The 18,981-nt window shown below is 29.0% G+C and overlaps 1 long non-coding RNA gene across 1 annotated transcript; it reads left to right on the forward strand.

Annotated features, from left to right (window-relative positions):
* Positions 1–5,420: 5,420 nt before the first annotated feature.
* Positions 5,421–7,573, forward strand: LOC108763280 (uncharacterized). Its single transcript, XR_001940210.1, has 3 exons — positions 5,421–5,631; positions 6,611–6,670; positions 7,367–7,573. It is a non-coding gene; the product is annotated as an uncharacterized LOC108763280 (long non-coding RNA).
* Positions 7,574–18,981: the final 11,408 nt, after the last annotated feature.

Consider the following 18,981-nt stretch of genomic DNA (forward strand, 5'->3'; position numbering starts at 1 on the left):
GGAATAACGAGCCGTCCAATCAGAGCTCTGGGATATAACATCGAACTTATACCCCAAAACTCTGATTGGACGGCTCGTTATTCCCTGTTGCCTGTGCCTATTTCCTGTGTCTATTGTGTTTCCAGCTTTACGGTTGAAATCGCTCATACACTACCGCCAGTACATTCATTTTCAATTTGAGAACTACGTGACTATAATATATACACTTTCCAACACTATCGATAAAATCGTATCGCCGAAAATAGATGTGGTTCGTCTCTATACTAAATCTTCAGGGCAAAAGCGTGCCGACTATCCATTTCGCATCTCGTACATATGTAAATAAAAGTTGTTGAATTTTAATAAACGAAATTGAAAATTCAAACAAGTTAATTTAATGAATTTTATTTTACAATATCTTATAAAATTACGAAGTTATGTTCCTTTATGCAAATTTTCAGCCCGTTTTTACCAAACATAATTACTAGTATGCATTAACGTCTCTATAATTACTAGCAATTATATAGAGGCTTTTAATAAATTCAATCTCTTCTAAACATATATTGTCAATTTAAGGTATAATTTAGCAAAAACGAGATATAGAGGCCCTCCACCACCCCCGTCAATTTTATCAGCAGTCCTCTTTTCCTTGTAAGTATACTCACCCATAAAACAAATGCTACTAATAAATTTAGTAGCCCATTTTTGCAGGTAAGTATATTTTTAATTAATTTTTTTATTTTTATGTCTAATTATTTTATTGTATTTCGCTAATAAAATTGCATAACTTTTTAAATATTATTCTTTGTAATATTCCTTTATACAATTCGACATTACAATTATAATAATTATTTACAATACAATTATCAATGTTGTTCAAAATATAATAAAAATGATAATATAGGAGCATAATTAAAAAATTTTAGTAATGCGAGATTATACGAAAACGTCGAAAATATGTACGATAATACAAATTATTCTATACCAACGTTTAATAAAATATTAATAAATGCAGAAGAAATGCTAACAACAATTAGATTGTATTTACTATTAATCATTAATTTGCGAATATAAAACTTAATAATATCGCGATAAAAAGTCATTAATATATTTATAACAGCGCTCTATTTCATGGCATTCAAGATAATTAACTTAATAATTTCATCATATCAAAGTCCCTCAGCCTTGCAGTTATCATATGTTTCGTCGATTTCGTGTAATTTACATCAATAAGGTAACAAAAAATTTGATTTACTACGACAAGATAAATGCTATTTGTATTGAATAGATATTCAATACTGATATACGTATACATTCCAATAAATATATAATTTATTAGTAATTAATTGTGCAAATTACAAAAGTAAATGTGATAACATTTATCTGAACATAGTTATATAACTATTATATCACGTACCTAATATTATCATACATACATTTATTTACAATAAAATTAATTACGATATTAAAGCGTTACATAATTTGTCATGTATAGAATTTTACAGAAAAGTTCGATTTCAGGGGAGCTGAAAAGACAATGAAATTTAAAATTAATTTGGTGTATTTTCATATTTGAGATAATTGGAATGAGATACTGATAAAATTAAACAAAATTTAAAATTAATTAAAAATTTTATTTAATTTTTAATCCCTTCTTTCAAATTATCAAGTATGTACAGATGATGTTTGCATATTCCTACTTACATATAATAGTTTACTGTTTAGATTTATTATGTGATATCTTTTACTTTTTATTTTTAAAATAAAATTTAATTACCCGATCGCGAAATTTATTTAAGTGTCGTTTAATTTGTAATAACTTAATTTTTTAATTTAGATGATTGTGGTTATCCCTACCTATCCATACTTATTGTCCCTACCTATACAGTCTCTATCTATCCATACTTGTCCTACCTACTAGTATTTTCATTTATTCGTGTCATATTCACACCTTTCTTCACCCGTGTATTCTTACCTACATTACCTACTTCATAAGTATTCAATAACACCGCGAATACATGTAATACGTCAATGGTTGCATTCATCAGTGAAAGTAGCTTTTCAATTGTTGTAAAAAATTTTTTAATACAATTGATTCCTTATGGATTTAAATGTATAAACCAATCATATTCAAGAATTTTACAACAATTGCAAAAAAAGCTGCTTTCTCTGCTGAATGCAGCTAACGCCATCTCCTATCGTATGCTGATAAATTCAGCGGGATGACCTAATCGCTATCATAATGATAATAAATAAATAATAAACACTAATTATTAAAACAGGTTTTCAATTTTTAAAATACAAACAAAATTAACAAATAACAGAGCTAATGAGAGTCAACACGATAATCAAACGCAAGTTTTGTATATTAAAAAAATCTACAAAACTTGCGCTTGATTATCCGCATTGACTCTCATTATTTCTGTTGTTTATTGGTTATTTTTGTATTTTAAATAAGCAACATTTCAAAAAAATATATGAATTCGCAATTTGCGAGCAAATTACCCTCCCGAATATTGAGTTTATCTTTATAAAAAAATTTGTTCAACTAACTGCACACATTTCAACAAATTTTATTTGTCTAAATTTAACCATAGTTTACTTAACATTGAACAGTTCCTTAAGCAGATTACGGTTAAATTCGATTAAATAAAATTTGATGAAATAATCAAATCTGCAAACAACTAAATGTATTTAGCAGGGATGGGAAGTAACTCGTTACTTGTAACGAAGTTACAGTTAGAGTTACTTTTTTTCAGTAACTGTAACTTAACTTCGTTACTTTCTTTCCATCTGTAATTATAACTTAACTTAACTTAGTTACATCTTTTAAGTAACTAGTAACTAATTTAATAGTTACTTTCATAGTTATTTTATATATTTTAAACTTATTTGTCCACAGTAGTGTCCACTTGGCGCTACAAATCTTCGAAACATTTGATTAATCAGATGAAAGAAATTTAATTAAAGCGTTCAATGATCTCTTGTACCTGTTTGGTCAATATTTTGGGGTCTAATGGAATCCGCCAATCAAATACAAGAGTGCTCAATGAACGGTTGTAGACCATTTTGGATTAGTGCTGGAATTTATTTGCAACTTTTAGCCGAACATAAAAAGAATTTTTTTTTACAAAAAACATTGTATATGTGTGCTATTTCATATTCATATTCATATTCATATGTGTTTATATTACTTTAACGAAAAACGTCTTTGCCATATAATTTTTTTATCTTTTTGAATAAAATTGTATAACATGTAAATTTAAGCCAGTTTTTTTCTTTTAATTGTCCTAGGTATTACTCTTATGACCCCGTGTATTATCCTTGTTTAATATTAGGTAAAAAACAAAGGTAAAACGATACATGAAGGGCAATTGGATAACGTTTCTGAATACAGCCTTAATGGTATCGATACTACCAATAAAAATTCCGATGAAAAAAGTAACTTAAAAGTAACCTAAAGTTACTTTTTCAGTAACTGTAACTGTAACGAATTACTTTTCAGAGTCAATAACTTGTAACGGTAATTAATTACTTTTTGAAAGAGAAAAACTGTAACTGTAATTAATTACTTTTACAAAGTAACTTTCCCATCCCTGGTATATTGCCATAGGCAATGCTTACAACTTAAGACTGCCGTAAAGCGTTACGGCAATCCTTGTGCTCATACCCTAATAAAGGGCTCCGCACAATAAAGCTTTAAACACAATAGACACAAGCAACAGGGAACAACCAGCCGTCCAATCAGAGCTCTGGGATATAATGGCTGTGTTCAGGAACGTCGCTCGGATACCTCCGATGCCATGGATTCATCATCTGTGTGTGTCCTTGTTTAACATTTAATATCAATGCGAATTTTTTTATGTTATATTTCATACTATCAATATTCTACTATCATACTCTCTCTATCGTACTGTCAATATTCTACTATCATACGATCTGTATCCTACTATCACACTATAAATATTCTGCAAAGTAAACTCAAATATATCCGTTACGCCACTTACAATTGTCGATGGACACAGTTCTTATTGTCCATAAGTGATGCACTTAACGCAATTATATTGTCTTAACTTTTCTTCCGTGTTTATTTTTTTATTCCGACCCGTTTTTTATTAATTTGAATTTTAGAAAATAATAAATTTTTTTTAACCTTTATATCAAACATAAAATAAACGTTAAATAAATGATTTTTTAAACATATTTTAAATAAATAAATAACGTAAAACAAACATTTAGTAAACGTCAAACAAATGTTTAAAAAAATGTTTCTTCGAAACATTATTTCAAACGAAAACTTAATGTAAACCGAACGTTTAATAAAGGTCAAATATATGTTTAAATATTCCATTGAATCTTTATTTCAAACGAAAAATTAATGTAAAACGAACATTTAATAAACGTTAAATAAACATTTAAAGAATCTTATTTTGAAAACGAATTATAAAACGTAAAATTCATTACAAATAAACATTAAATAAATGTTATCCTGAAAACGAATCGTGAAATGTAAAATTAATGGAAAATAAACGTTTAAAAAATGTTTAAAAACTATTTCTTCTCCATCGGGACATAATGGTCCAACATGAAATAAATGTTTAGAAAATGTTTTTTCAAGTCAACTATCTTAAATAATCAATTGATGTAAAAAACACATTTAATAAACGTTAAATAAGCATTTAAAAATATTTCTTCAAAATACTGTTTCAAATGAGTAATTAATGTAAAACAAACATTTAACTAACGTTAAATAAACGTTTAATAAGTGTTTCTTCCTAACATCATTTCAAACGAAAAATTAATGTAAAATTTACGTTTAATAAACGTTTAAAAAATGTTATTTTGGAAATGAATCATAAAACATAAAATTAATTATAATATAAAAATTTATAAATAAGTTCGTCAAATGAAGATCGCAAATAAGTTCTTTTCTACAATTGCTTCTTTTATTACGTATCCCAATTTATTCTACATTAAATACCTGGTTTATTTATACAAAATAATATCCAATTTATGCCTCTGTACGTTAAAATAAATTTATTAGAGACAATAAGTCATAAAAATTAAAATATCCGAAGTTAGTATATCCTTAAATCTGCTGATTAAATTTATTTAATTCAATATCACTTTTCATTTCAATTTTTATATGTAAATCTTTTATGAATTAATTCGCATCGTATGATATTAATATTTTGAATTTTATGACTATTAATTTTGCATTTAATAAAAACGAATGTCTTTAACATTGTATTAAGAATTAAGACATAAACGCGCGCATTAATTCAAATTAAATGTCTCCAGGAAAGTGACAATTTTTATACAATGTTGGAACTAAATAGAGATAACGCCTCTTTCTGCGTCATCCTAATCGACAATCAGTTAGAAACACTCGTGTCGCTGGAGTCACACACGGCCCTAAGAAATTGCGCATGGCACGCATGTTGACGATTGCACACGCGGCACATTGCGCTTGTCAAGCCGCTCGGAACCAAGCCCCCGATCATGGTGGGGAACGATCGATAAATTCGAAGCCACGACGTTCTACCGGTAAGTAAGCATTCCGCTGCATTATCTGAAAGTTCAAGCCACGACTGTGAAGCGACGAGCCAAAGCCGACCAAAATGCCGGGACCAGGATGTGAAAAATGCAAGAGTGAGTATGCTCATAAATACTTAATGAACATTAATAGAGAATTTGACATGACGTTTCCTCAATTATTACTGTTACTCTTTAGAGGAATTATTGAGGCACAGTGAAAAATATACATGCAGAAAACATGTAACATAAAGAAAACATCTAATATATATCTTTAAATTCTAATATATGTATAAATGTATAAAAATACATATTTAATACATTCTAATATGTATTCTACATATGAGCCCCTTAGTTGACAAGTGGCATAAGTCCAAAATTAGGAAAAATGCGTTTATCATAGAAGTAGAAAGTATTAAGAATGTTTGTTTTATTTATCAATTTAATTTACTTTTATTTTATTTTTATATCCATAAAATATAAAAATTAATTTTACATCATAAATAAAGTGACTACAAAAAAAGCTGGAATAGTGACTTAAGTCCAGCTTTTTTTACGGTCACTTTATTTATAATGTAAAATTGATTTTTATTTTTTATGAACATAAAAACAAAATAAAAGTAAATTAAATTGATAAATAAAACAAACATTCTTGATGCTTTATACTTCTATAACAAACGCATTTTTCCTAATTTTGGACTTATGCCACTTGTCAATTAAGGAGCTCATATATTTAACATATTCTAAACAATTATAGGTGAAAATTTATAAAATATTTTTTTTTTAATTAGACCGATAAAAATAAATTAGATAAGAAACAGAATTCTATTTTTTAAGTTCATTGTAGTGTTTTAAGAGGCTTATTAACATCATTATTAAATTGACAGCCAATGTAATTTTTTGTTATTTTCAGTTTGTAGTTGTGTTTTAAATTTGACAAACCAAATTGACATATAAAGATTGAAAAATACATTTGTAAATTTACATATATTATTAAATACTGATATCCGCTTTGACAAAAAATAGGATTCTGTTATTTGATATAAATTTTAATTTATTTTGAAATTTCTAAAATAATTTTTTAAATTTATTACAGACAAATGCCAGGATTGCAAATGCGGTGACAACTGTTCGTGCTGCGATTCCGGATGCAAGGGTAATATTTATATTAGAAATGTTAACAATATATTTTGTGCACTCGCTTTTCCGATTGAGCATTTCGCTGTTTGCTCGTCATGTCTCTCTAACGAGTTATTATTCTTAATTACGACCAGTTGCGAGCTGTCAAATTCGTTTTCACAATACCGTATCGGAATGTCTCTTTCCAAGCAGAATTGACGAACGAGAACGTGCGCCACCTAGTAACTGTACTATTTTTTATTTTCCATCCCGGACAATGATTGGTTAATAACAGCCGCCGCCAACGCCTGCTAATATCCTTTAACACTGTACATCACAGTTCCGCGGGACTTGTGGCGCAATTTCATTGTACGGCGCAGTTGCGCGTGATATATTATTCGAAGCTTCTATGCTATACTTACGGACATTTCGATCATTATAATGAGTCACAATTTTCCGGAACACTGCATTGCTTTCTTGTTCTTTCACTCTCGTATGTCTCGTATTTTCCTTCGTTTTTATTTTCATAATTTCTTATTTTACATTATTAACGTAACAAGGAGTAGTAATATAAAAAATTTTTAATTGCAAAAATGAGAAGAATAGTCGACATTTTTAAAGAGTTATTTAAAGTGACCTATTTATTAAATTTTATATAAACGGCTGCTTTTATCTTTTTTATAGACAGATTTAAACCTTCGCTTTTATGATAGTAAATTATATTTTTTTATAGATCAATGTTGCTGCAAGACACAGTGTGGAAAATGTACGTGCAAGCCTTGCACCTGTTAATTAATAATCATGGCAAGGACAGTTGAAGGTGATATTAGATCCGTAATGCGCTTAAATAAATCCAACATGTGCGCAATATTCCAAATACATTACTATCAATGTAAAATTTTATGCTTAATGAAAATTAGAGATGGGAACCTTAGCTTTCTTGTTAGATAAACAATCAATGAATTAATAAAATTCACTTTAAGTACATTGTATGTGTTATATGTTTAATACTTTTCCCATTCTTTCATATGCTAACAGTAATACTGCCATACATTCATATACACAGTAATGAAAGATATTTTAAATATAACATTATTTTTGCTGAGAATAATATAAAAAGTTAACAATCAATTCTATCGAAAATACTTGTTCAAATTTAAAAAATAAAACAATACATAATGGCCCGTCTTCAGAACGCGCTTACAACGATGTTAGCATGCTAACTACTATACTTTACATCACGCATATTATAGAATTTCAGAGATAAAAGTGCGCTTTTATCGATAAAAGCGCGTTCTGAATACGGGCCTCTAAATCTAATCTTAGTTTTTAGAAATTAAACGATCAATGTTTTAGCAATAAATTCAATTTTCACTCCAAGAATTTCAGTTTTTATATTTAAAAGTTCTAAGTTTAAAATTGAAAAAGTCATATAGTGCCCACTTGATTCCTAAAAATTAACAGACCGCAGTTATAAATAAAATCTTTTTTATGATACCTCGCGAGATAGTGCTTATCGTTATTTACAATTCTATTGATATTTACGATTCGTAAGATGTAACTGATGTTTGATGCAAAAACGTAAATATAGATATTTTATAACAAATACTTTTGTAATCAAGCTTTAAATTGTATTACACAATGATTTCTATTAAAGAGTTTTATTAAAACTATAGAATATAATTTTCTCATCTATTTTTCTTATGATTCTTTGAATTTTATTTCTACGTTAAATAATTCCCATGATTAGAGTCCGTTACTTCATGTTTTTTTTTTAATTAAATTTATAATATCTGTGAAACAATTATTGTATTTATTATTAGATGAATTCTTGAAATTCAATATTTTTTTCTATTTATTAAAACATTCTTGAATTTTAATTATAAAAGAAACATTTATAATTGTTTAACATCTAATTGCACTCGTTCGTTTCCTCTTTCTTTTTCTAAAGACCAAGATCTGTTTTTTTTCTTTTTTAATTGAACTTTGTGTGTGCACATATAGTTTATTTTTTCTCTTTTTCTCTTTTGTGTGAAAAAAATAAATAAGATGAACCGTATAAGAAATTGAATTAAAAAGAACGAGTCTCAGATGTACACACACAAACAAGCATCATACTAATCATAAATGCAATGACAACAAAACGATGAAGATGGAATGATACAAATAGCGATAATAGCACTTTATTGTCAGGTTGGGAGGATTTTCTAAATTTAAAAGTATTTCTTTTTACCGAAGGATTTTTTGGGGGTATAAGGCATTTAGAAGAATTTTTGGGGGATTTTAGAAGGAAAATACAAATAAATATTGATCTAAATTATGGCATAAAGTATATATAAAGTATTAAGAACATCTCAATATATAGGGATAACTTTCGAATAGATCCGACAACTCTATAATAGCATCTCCTTGAAATTTGAACGAGTGCGCGCGATCGCTGCGATGTGATTGGTTCCCTCAGTTCCTCGATTTGAAATTTCACAGCATCGCAATTGCGCGCCCAATCTAGAAACAGTAAAAACGCGTGAGGACGAACGGAGTGCGTACTCGCATCCAAGTTGCTGCTCCATGTGCCTCTTGCTATTGCTACCAAGAGATTTTCGTGTGTACAAATATCCTACAAATACATATAAAAGAATACAATATGTTAAATTAATAGTGTTGTATTATATTCATTTTTAGTTATTTATTTTTTAATCATTTCTGTATGTCGGCCTTGCTTGTACTCAATATATCGTTAATTTTACTAAAAAATACATTGTGGTTAAATAACTTAACTCTTAAAAATGTTTTAAATTTGATTCAATTTTATTATTTACTAAGTTCATACATTAATATGAACGCTTTACATTGAAACTAAAAAATTGATTGATTTTAACACATATTGAATTTAAAAATAACAAAATGTTATTAAACGTAAGATTTAGAGAATTTTTTCAGAATTTTTTCAAAATTTTTTAATACCGTATATTTTCTCATGTTAGGTAAAGATAAAAAATGCAGTACTAAAAAGTTGATAAAGAATTCTCAGAACTTTATGAGAAAAAAATAAATAATTTTTGTCTCTTGCAGTTTTTCTGTGAAGTTGATAGTATTTGAGTAAAAAATTATTCAAGATCAATATTTTGCAATTTTTAGTAATTAATATCTTGTTAACTATTGCGAAAATTGCAAAATGGTAGAGGACTTTTCGGCTCAGTTTAGTCCGCTCTATCTACACAAAAGTGATTGGCAAAAAAGATCGGAACACCCTGTATATTTAACGCGCTCATTAAATTATTTATTTCAATTAGAATTGGCAGTTTATATTGCAAATAAAACAGAAAGAGGTAAAATTTGGCTTGGGACACTACTGCTTTGGATATAATTTTAATATAATATATTATAGGACCGTACATGTGATAACACAAACTATAGAAAATCAAAGCCTTACACGGTCTAGCTGGATCTTAATGCTTGTATGATTCTTATGTGAATTTATATACTACGTATGTAGTCCCACAGAAACGCGCGCCGAAAAATTTCCGGTCTTGAAACGCTAACTCTACTAAACTACCGCAGTAATATCACGAGTTAAATTGACTAGCAATTTTAACAAATTTTTTGATGCTTATTCGCATCTTCGAAACGATCTTAATAATGATGAATAACATATTAAAATCTGTAAATAATTAATTCTTATAGCAGATATAATTTTATCTGCTGAGTATGTCCTATTTTAGTATGTCCTTTTATTAAATAAAAGTATAAAAGTATATAATAAACATATATACATACATACATATACAGGGTGGGACAATAACTCTGTTTACTCTCTCTTAGAATATTTCCCCTATTTTTAAAAATATGTAATTATATATTTATTGAAATTGTATAACATCAAGAGAGTATAATATACTACTAACAATTTTTCTATGGATGGAGGCGCTTCGGAGATTTCAAGGTCACCTCTACTTTTTTAAATGGAATTGAATGATTTTTTTACACAATATGATTCCTCTAATTATTCTGCATATAAAAGTATTAAGGCAGTGTATCAAAGAACCAATAGTTTACGAGATATTTTATACTTTATTCTGGCATATATTAATATAAAATAATATTCTTGAGGCTTCCACAGGTGCTTTCTATATAAAGGTTATGCGTTTCACGCGTTTTCTTCGTGTCCAGATCCATTCTTGAAATGCCAACGTTTCGTAAACCTTGCAGTTCACTTCGGGTGCGATCCACTTCACGCTGCAAATGCTTTGAAGCATTCTTTGATTCGTCAATTCGTAAAATACTTTCTTCTGATTGGTCAACGAAATATTTGCAGCGTTAAGTGGATCATATCCTTCATCAGGGCAAGGAGCAATCTGATAGTTAATACTGAGCTGAAGCGGCCGAGCGGCCGTGCTGCGAGCCGTGTGGACCCCGTGACGCGCGTGACGTAGACCTACGTCACGCGCGTCACGGGGTCCACGGTCCACACGGCTCGCAGCTCGCAGCTCGCAACTCGCAACACGGCCGCTTGCACAGTAGTTGATCTCCACGCCGCGACGTATCGTCCTTCCGCCATTGTCGTTGAATTCTCACCGGTTCAAATGCGCGTTCGCGACGTGTGTGTGCAATATTCGTTTCCGACAGCGACGGGGAATTATTTGTGCGTGAGGTGATGCGTGCGGAAGCCGGATTTACTTGTGATCTTGTCGACGAATATTCTCGATCGTCTCTTTCGTGCTTTTCGTTGCGGTCGAGCACAGTGGAATCGCGAAGTTCACCGCGTTCGCGGAATATCGGAGGCTAAATGAGGTGAATCTTGAGTTGCTTTTCGACATGGCTTGTCGAAATTACGTGAATATATATTTTCGTGCCTATATAGAGTCTCATGTGAATGTGCTTCAGGTGCAGTAAAGAGAGAAAACGAAAGCGGAGGATGCCTAGCCAATGGATCTTCAAAGTGTCCAGCAACGGCGGCGAATGAACTTTCCGTCTTCACCGTTCGGACATAAAGACAAGACTGAGTAATTGGATCGGATTTGTCAGGTACGCATTTCATTTTTGACTCATTATGCGTCGTCATGGCATTCGAGATCGTATTATAGGCAAAATTCCGCGCGTTGTGACACTGTTTTACGGGGTTCACGCGACTCGTAGCACGGCTGCTCGCGCAAACGTATAGCGCCTTTCCTCGTCAATTTCGTCAATTCAAACGCGCGAGTGCAACAAGTGTCTGCGATGCTTATTCGGGACAACGACGCAGAGTTGATCGTGCGTAAAACAATGCGTGTGGCAGTTGAATTTTCTCACGATCTCGAACGTTCACAATCGTTGTCGAACTCCGGATAATTATTTATTAGAATACCATACCCCACCTTTTACATTGTTATTACATTGTCATACATCGGTTGAACATATTTGATATTATTTTATTATTTCAAATATTTCGTATTAGTTGTACATTGTGATGTGAAAAGGCAAGAAGTAAAAAGAGGTTTTTACTAGCGTGGTTTTTTTACATAATCTTTGTTCAATTATTAATCTTTATTCAATTATTCGCACTTATTATCGTAGTATACATTTCGCGCTTTGCTTTTAGCATCTCAGGCACTTGTTCAATACTATATTACTTGCATGGTTCTTTTAAACGTAATTAATAATTATTTGCGTGGGATATTTTTGACTTTCGAACATTATGTCTCAATTTTTATTATTCCTTTTAATGATTCATATTTAAATAAAGAGGTTGATAGAATATTTTATATATGTTCCTTAAAGATACATGCACATTTCCTTAATATCGTAAAATAATTTGTGCTAATTACAGCTTTGGCTGAAACTACTAAATATCTTGTTAATCATTATTTAATTTTTCAGTTAATAAATTAATTTAAGACACTACTGTTACTGCAAATTATCTGTGTTTCAGAAATTCTTTAAACTTACGTATAATGCCGATGAAATAACATACGAATTATTAAAAATAAAAAACATAAAATAAGTTTTAAAAACATAATTAAAATACAAAATCATAGAAATTGATAAAAAGCAGATACGACTTGTTTAAAATAAAAAATATAAAATAGTTTCCGGAAATTTATATAAAATATTAAAAAAAAAATAAGTCAGAAGTGTAGAGTAGAGAGAGAGAGAGTTATTTAAAATAATGAATACTACTAGTATAAATAACTCTTTTAATTTTTTATTTAAATTGTATACTTTAATTTTCGTCGCTTTTACGAGTATGTAAACATTTTTTTAGTGGTTCTTACGTGTATCTTGACATCTTCAGAAAGTATTTGTAAAGTTGTATATTTATAACAAATTATATATAAATTGTTATAACTAAATATAGTTAACAAAATGGGAAGTATGTACTTTTTCATACAAAAATGTAAAACTCTGAAACAAAAATATCAACTTTAAGATATTGAAACATACTTTTCCTTTAAATTTTTTGTTTCAGAGTTTTACATTTTTGTATAAAAAAGTACATACTTCCTATTTTATTAACTATATTTAGTTATAACAATTTATATACAATTTGTTATAAATGTACAACTGTACAAATACTTCCTAAAGATGTTAAAATAAACGTAAAAATTAATAATTTTTAAATACTTGTAAAAGCTCTGAAAAGTAAAGTATATATTTTAAATAAAAAAATTAAAAGAGTATTTTAATATTTTTTTTATAAATAACATTTCTGACTTATTTCTTATTTAATATTTTAAGTAAGTTTCCGGAATCTATTTTTTATTTTTTATTAACACGCTGTATCCCAGTCTTTTACCGATTCCTACGATTTTATATTTTAAATAAGTTTCTGAAACTTATTTTATATTTTTTATTTTAAATAATACGTATGTTATTTTATCGAGCCGTGATCGGCATCATACGTGAGTTTAAAGAATTTCTGAAACACTGATAATTTGCAGTAGGGTCTTAAATTAATTTATTAACTAAAAAATTAAATAATGATTAACAAGGTATGTACTTTTAGCCAAAGCGTATTTAGCGCAAATTGTTTCACGATATTAAGAATATTTGCATGTATCTTTATATAAAGAACATATATAGAATATTTTATCTAAGTTTATTTAAGTATGAATCATTAAAAAGAATAATGAGACATAATGTTGGAATATCAAAAATATCCCACGCGAATAATTACTAATTACGTTTAAAAGAAGATTGTGCTAGAAATGCCAAAAAGCAAAACGCGAAATGTACGGCGATGTACCCGTTTGTCAAAATTATGTAAAATACGAATAAATGACTAAACCGTGAATATTTTTCATAAGCAATAATTGTGTATCTGAACGGCGCCCGCGGAGCAGCGAGGGGACGGGTCGCGTGACGAAAAGCGAGGGGGAGCGGGTCGCGCGACGAAAAGCGAGGGGGAGCGGGCCGCGTAACGCCGGTGGTTGACTACGTCATCACTTCGGTATGCGCTCGGCGACCACGGGGCGAGACCACGAGACGGACGTGTGGCACGAGGGTGCCGCGCATTAATCTACGAAAATGAGGTATTAATGTTGCTCAGAACTAAGGCGTACACTACACTGAATCAAAAATGTACGTAAATAAAATAAAAGTATTCATTGATACTAATAAAAAATTCATTAAAATTGGTTCAATGAATATTTACATTGTATTAATGAATTTTTTCATAGATATATTAAAAAGCTTTATTGAAATAATGCATGTAATTGTTAATTCATTGAATGATTTCATTAGTTTATGATCACGTTTATTGATATTATGAAATTATCTGGTTGACTACTGCATTGTATTAACGAATTTTTTCATAGATTCATTAAAAAGCTTTGTTGAAATAATGCATGTAACAGTAAATTTAATGACTGATTTCATTAGTTTATGATAACTTTTATTGATATTATCAAATTATCTAATTGACTACTACATTGTATTAATGAATTATTTTAATAAATGTATTAAAAAGCTTTATTGAAGTAATAAACTTTTAATGGACTTATTTATTATTAAATTTTATTCAGCCTATGAATTTTCATATAGCTTAATTAAAAAACTTTGTTGAGACTAATTTTGTTAATTAAAAAACGTTTATTGAACTTATTCACTAAATCAATGAATAATGTAATTAATTGAATGAATAATTCTAATAAATATATTTTAATTAACAAAAACAGTCATTGCCTCAATAAAGTTTTTTTATTAAGCTATAGAAAATTTATATATAAGAAAATTTTTTGACTGAATAAAGTTTAGTAACAAATAAGTCTATTAAAAAATTCATTATGTAAACAAAGTTTTTTAATAAATCTATGGAAAAATTCATTAATACAATGCAGTACTCAAAGAAAAACCTCTTTATACCAGTTTTTAGCTTTTTTATATCTAAAAAACTATTCAGGATATTAAAACAAGTGATATACAAAATTTCTAATAAAATTATTATACTTCTAGTTACTTGTACATTAATAATATTGAAAAAAAAATTTTGTTTAATTGTTTATTTCTTTTCTTTGAGAGAGAGAGAGAGAGAGAGAGAGGGAGAGGGGGAGGGGGGAGGGGAGGGGGGGAGCTTAATACAGTTCATGTACTGACATTTATAAACTTCTGGCTCATATAATAGTTCAAATTATCAACAAGTTTCTCTTATAAAATGATGTTTCATTTGTCTTGTTAGGCTTATTTGTTGTTAAGTAACGTAAAAACTGTTTAGTTCTAGTACAATTTTAATAGTCATCGGATGTACATTAATTATACTACATGTATGTATATAAAATTAATTATATAATATCAATTTCAAGATTAACTTGAGAGTAAAATTGAGAGTAAAAACGGAAAGACAAATTTTTGAAATTACTCTGTAATAAAAAAGAATATGTGTAAAAATTTACATAAGGAAACTTTCTCTCTGAATTGCAAGTTTAAAAATAGATACAAGATGTAACAAAACATTTTCCATTACACGAGGTATTATTGCGAAACCATATCGAAATCCCACAAAGATCACGACTGCACGAACACATTTCGAAGTAGTAACAAATGCAACATCTATGCAACGAGGACTCTCTACGCTCTAAGAAATAGCGGTGTGAAACAACAGCGGTTAACACCATTTGCGGTTAACACCATGTTAACACTATGGTATAGTTAATGTTTTTATGTATCTTTAAGATTTTCTATTAATATATGAACTTTAGAAAAGGAATCATTAGCTTTAATTTCAAAAAAATTAGATTCTATAAAGTTCCAAAATATTAAGCTTTCCATCGGATAATTTAAATTGAAAACATGACAAATTTGAAATACTATATCAACTGCCCTCAGAAAGCTGTTAAATGAATATTTAACATCGTCGAAATATACTTAAATATCTGTTAGAGCCCAGACACAAGCTTTTGCATAACGCAAAACGCATAGTGCATAAGAGAATCAACTAATCGAAATTCTTCTTTTCCATGGAATGGGAGGAAAGGAAAGATTCTAATTAGTTGATTCGTTTATGTACTATGCATTATGCTTTATGCAAAAGTCTGTGTCGCGGCCTTTATTTTCGAAATGTCTTCGCCAACACACATGATGAACGGTTGAATACATTTTTTTATATTTTTCACATACATGTGAGAAGCGAGTAGATCCTAGGTATTCTAGAGCTCTGTAATGGCTGCCGAACGAGATCGACTGGCGCCCTTGTCGGTGAGACGTTATCGACAGAGCGGAACCAATGAGGGATGGCGTACTATCAGGTGTGCAAGGAGAAGAAGATTATTATTTTGGACGACTTATTATGTATTATTATTATTATTACTCTCTTGGAATTAGTAAGGAAGTATATCTAACGAAAGGATTATTATCCGAACGCAAGTGTACTTTCCCTCACCATCACCAAGATCCTACATACATTAGATGATCTTCTATTTCTTGGGTACATTTGCCAATGTAAAGATTCTTGAGAATCTCTAATAGTAAATTTTGTGATATTTTTTTTGCCAGTCGAATCTTTTTTAACAATTATTTTGGTTGGAATCAAGTAACCGTGGAGGCTCCAAAAAACTGTCGCATCACGACCATCTATAAAATTAAGTCAAATAAAATATATTTTTAAGTAACAAAATAATATAATATTTGATAGCCGAATAACATGAGTTATTCTAAATTCCTATATAACAAAATAATATAACTTACTTTCAGAAAGTGTCCCCTGTTTTAACGATCGTAAGTATGTTTTTATGGTTTTATCTTTCGTGATTCTCTTTGTATAAAAACGATATTAGATTATTTAAGCAACTCTCCCACTTACTTAATAGACCATTTCCCGTGTCGAATAAGACATTAAAATCCATGTTAATCTGCAAAACATTTTAATAATAAAGTACTGAAAAAAATATTAAGATTCAAGACTAACAATTTTTTATGCTTGAGCATCTAAAATTGTTAGTCAATTAAACTTGTGATAATACTGCAGTAGTTTATTAATGTTTGCGTTATAGACTAAAAAATTTTTCGGTGCGCGTTTTTGCAGGGGGACTACATACGCGGTATATAAATTCACATATAATTATAATAGCACTAATCTAGCTACGACCGTTATAGGCCATTTTTCCTTATTATTTATTTGTCATGTTTACATGTACGGTCTTATAATGATTTAATATTCGTTTGAAAAAAATATGTTCGCAATAAATTTACATATGAATATTATTAGACACCAAGATCTGCTTTCACCGAAAATAGATTATTTCTCTTACTAACTGATTATGTCTTTTAATTATGAATGTCTGCCAAAGATTAAAGATTGAATATAGAAAGAATTATATCATAAATAGATTTAAAATATGAAAAGTAATGATAAAAGTAACAGTAAAATTCTTTACCATTATCGAAAATTAAAAAATGTAACTACATTACCGTTATAATTATCAAAGAGAAAGTAACATCGTTACCAGTCCGTTACAAAAAAAATAACTTATAACGCCGTTACCATTATAAGTTATTTTTTTTTGTAACGGACTGGTAACGGTGTTACTTACTTTTTGATAATTATAACGGTAATGTAGTTACATTTTTTAATTTTCGATAATGGTAAAGAATTTTACTGTTACTTTTATTATTACTTTCCATATTTACAAGTAATGAGTTATTTCCATTCCTTCTATTTTTCGCAATAAATTCTTCACGTTTTTAAGATGCTTATAAGCTTATATCATTATTAATTGACTATCAATCTATTTTCAAAATCAATTTGTTTGTCAGTTTAAAATTAATATAGGTACCAATCTGAAGCCAGAAGAGTTTTTACAGAAGGGCCACTTTTCAAAAATAGCTGCCGTGTTTGCAAAACTATTTATTTCTTTTAATCGATGTTGGCCACATGCCTTCCAACAGTTATCAAATTCTTCCGATGTCAGCTTGTCGAATTTGAGTGCATTAATGCAATTTTCCGCATCGTCTTCTCGAACTAAAAAATTTAACATTACTGCCATGTAATTTTTAAACCACATAAATACTTACCAAATATTTTCTGATGTTTCTGTTGAGTCAATTTTAATTTTTTTTTCTTTTTTTGGCAAAATATGTTTTCCAACCGCTGTATTAATAGAAGATTTTAAACTGGAAAATTTATTATATAATTTTCCGCGTTTAGATGTTCGATAATATTCCTATAAAAGTATTTTATAAAGTAATTTTACAGAGATAAATATTCAAGATATTGCATTTACTGTTCTTGTCAACAAAAAAAATAATTAACTTGACCCCATCTATATATATTTTCGAAAATTTGAGATAAATCATACTGTTCAATATTTTCAGACGAAGAAGTAGTACAGTTTATGTTTTCGATGGCTCGAGATGCTGATGAATTACTATTCATATTTGTTTCCATTCTTTACAGCGTAATCTTAAGAGCAAAGTTCATGAACAATTTCTTCGTCGTTCTATAGCACTGACAGGTACGCAAGATCGCGAGATAACTGATTATCAGTAATATTGTAATATTATCGAAAATATACAACTTAAATTATCGAAATATCGATATAAATGCACTTATATAAATAAATAGTTATATACGAATCCTGAAGAGTACTTGACACTTACATTATGTAGATAATTATATGTAGAATGTAAATTATTTATTAATTTATATTATCCTAACGTAACTTAATCTAAATTAATTTTCAATATAGATATAAATGGAAGAGCTGCTCCCCTATTTTATTTTCTTAATCTATAACATAAATTATAAGGATATTCAAATATGATAGGTATATCAGTTTATCCACAATAAAATTCTAATAATTAATATATTATGATTTATCATGTATTTTCTAATGTATTATTTTAACGTTTCATATTTCAGGACAACTTTTTGAATTT

Source organism: Trachymyrmex cornetzi, unplaced genomic scaffold (genome assembly GCF_001594075.2).
Source record: "Trachymyrmex cornetzi isolate Tcor2-1 unplaced genomic scaffold, Tcor1.1 scaffold35, whole genome shotgun sequence".
In the NCBI taxonomy this organism is placed as follows: domain Eukaryota; kingdom Metazoa; phylum Arthropoda; class Insecta; order Hymenoptera; family Formicidae; genus Trachymyrmex; species Trachymyrmex cornetzi.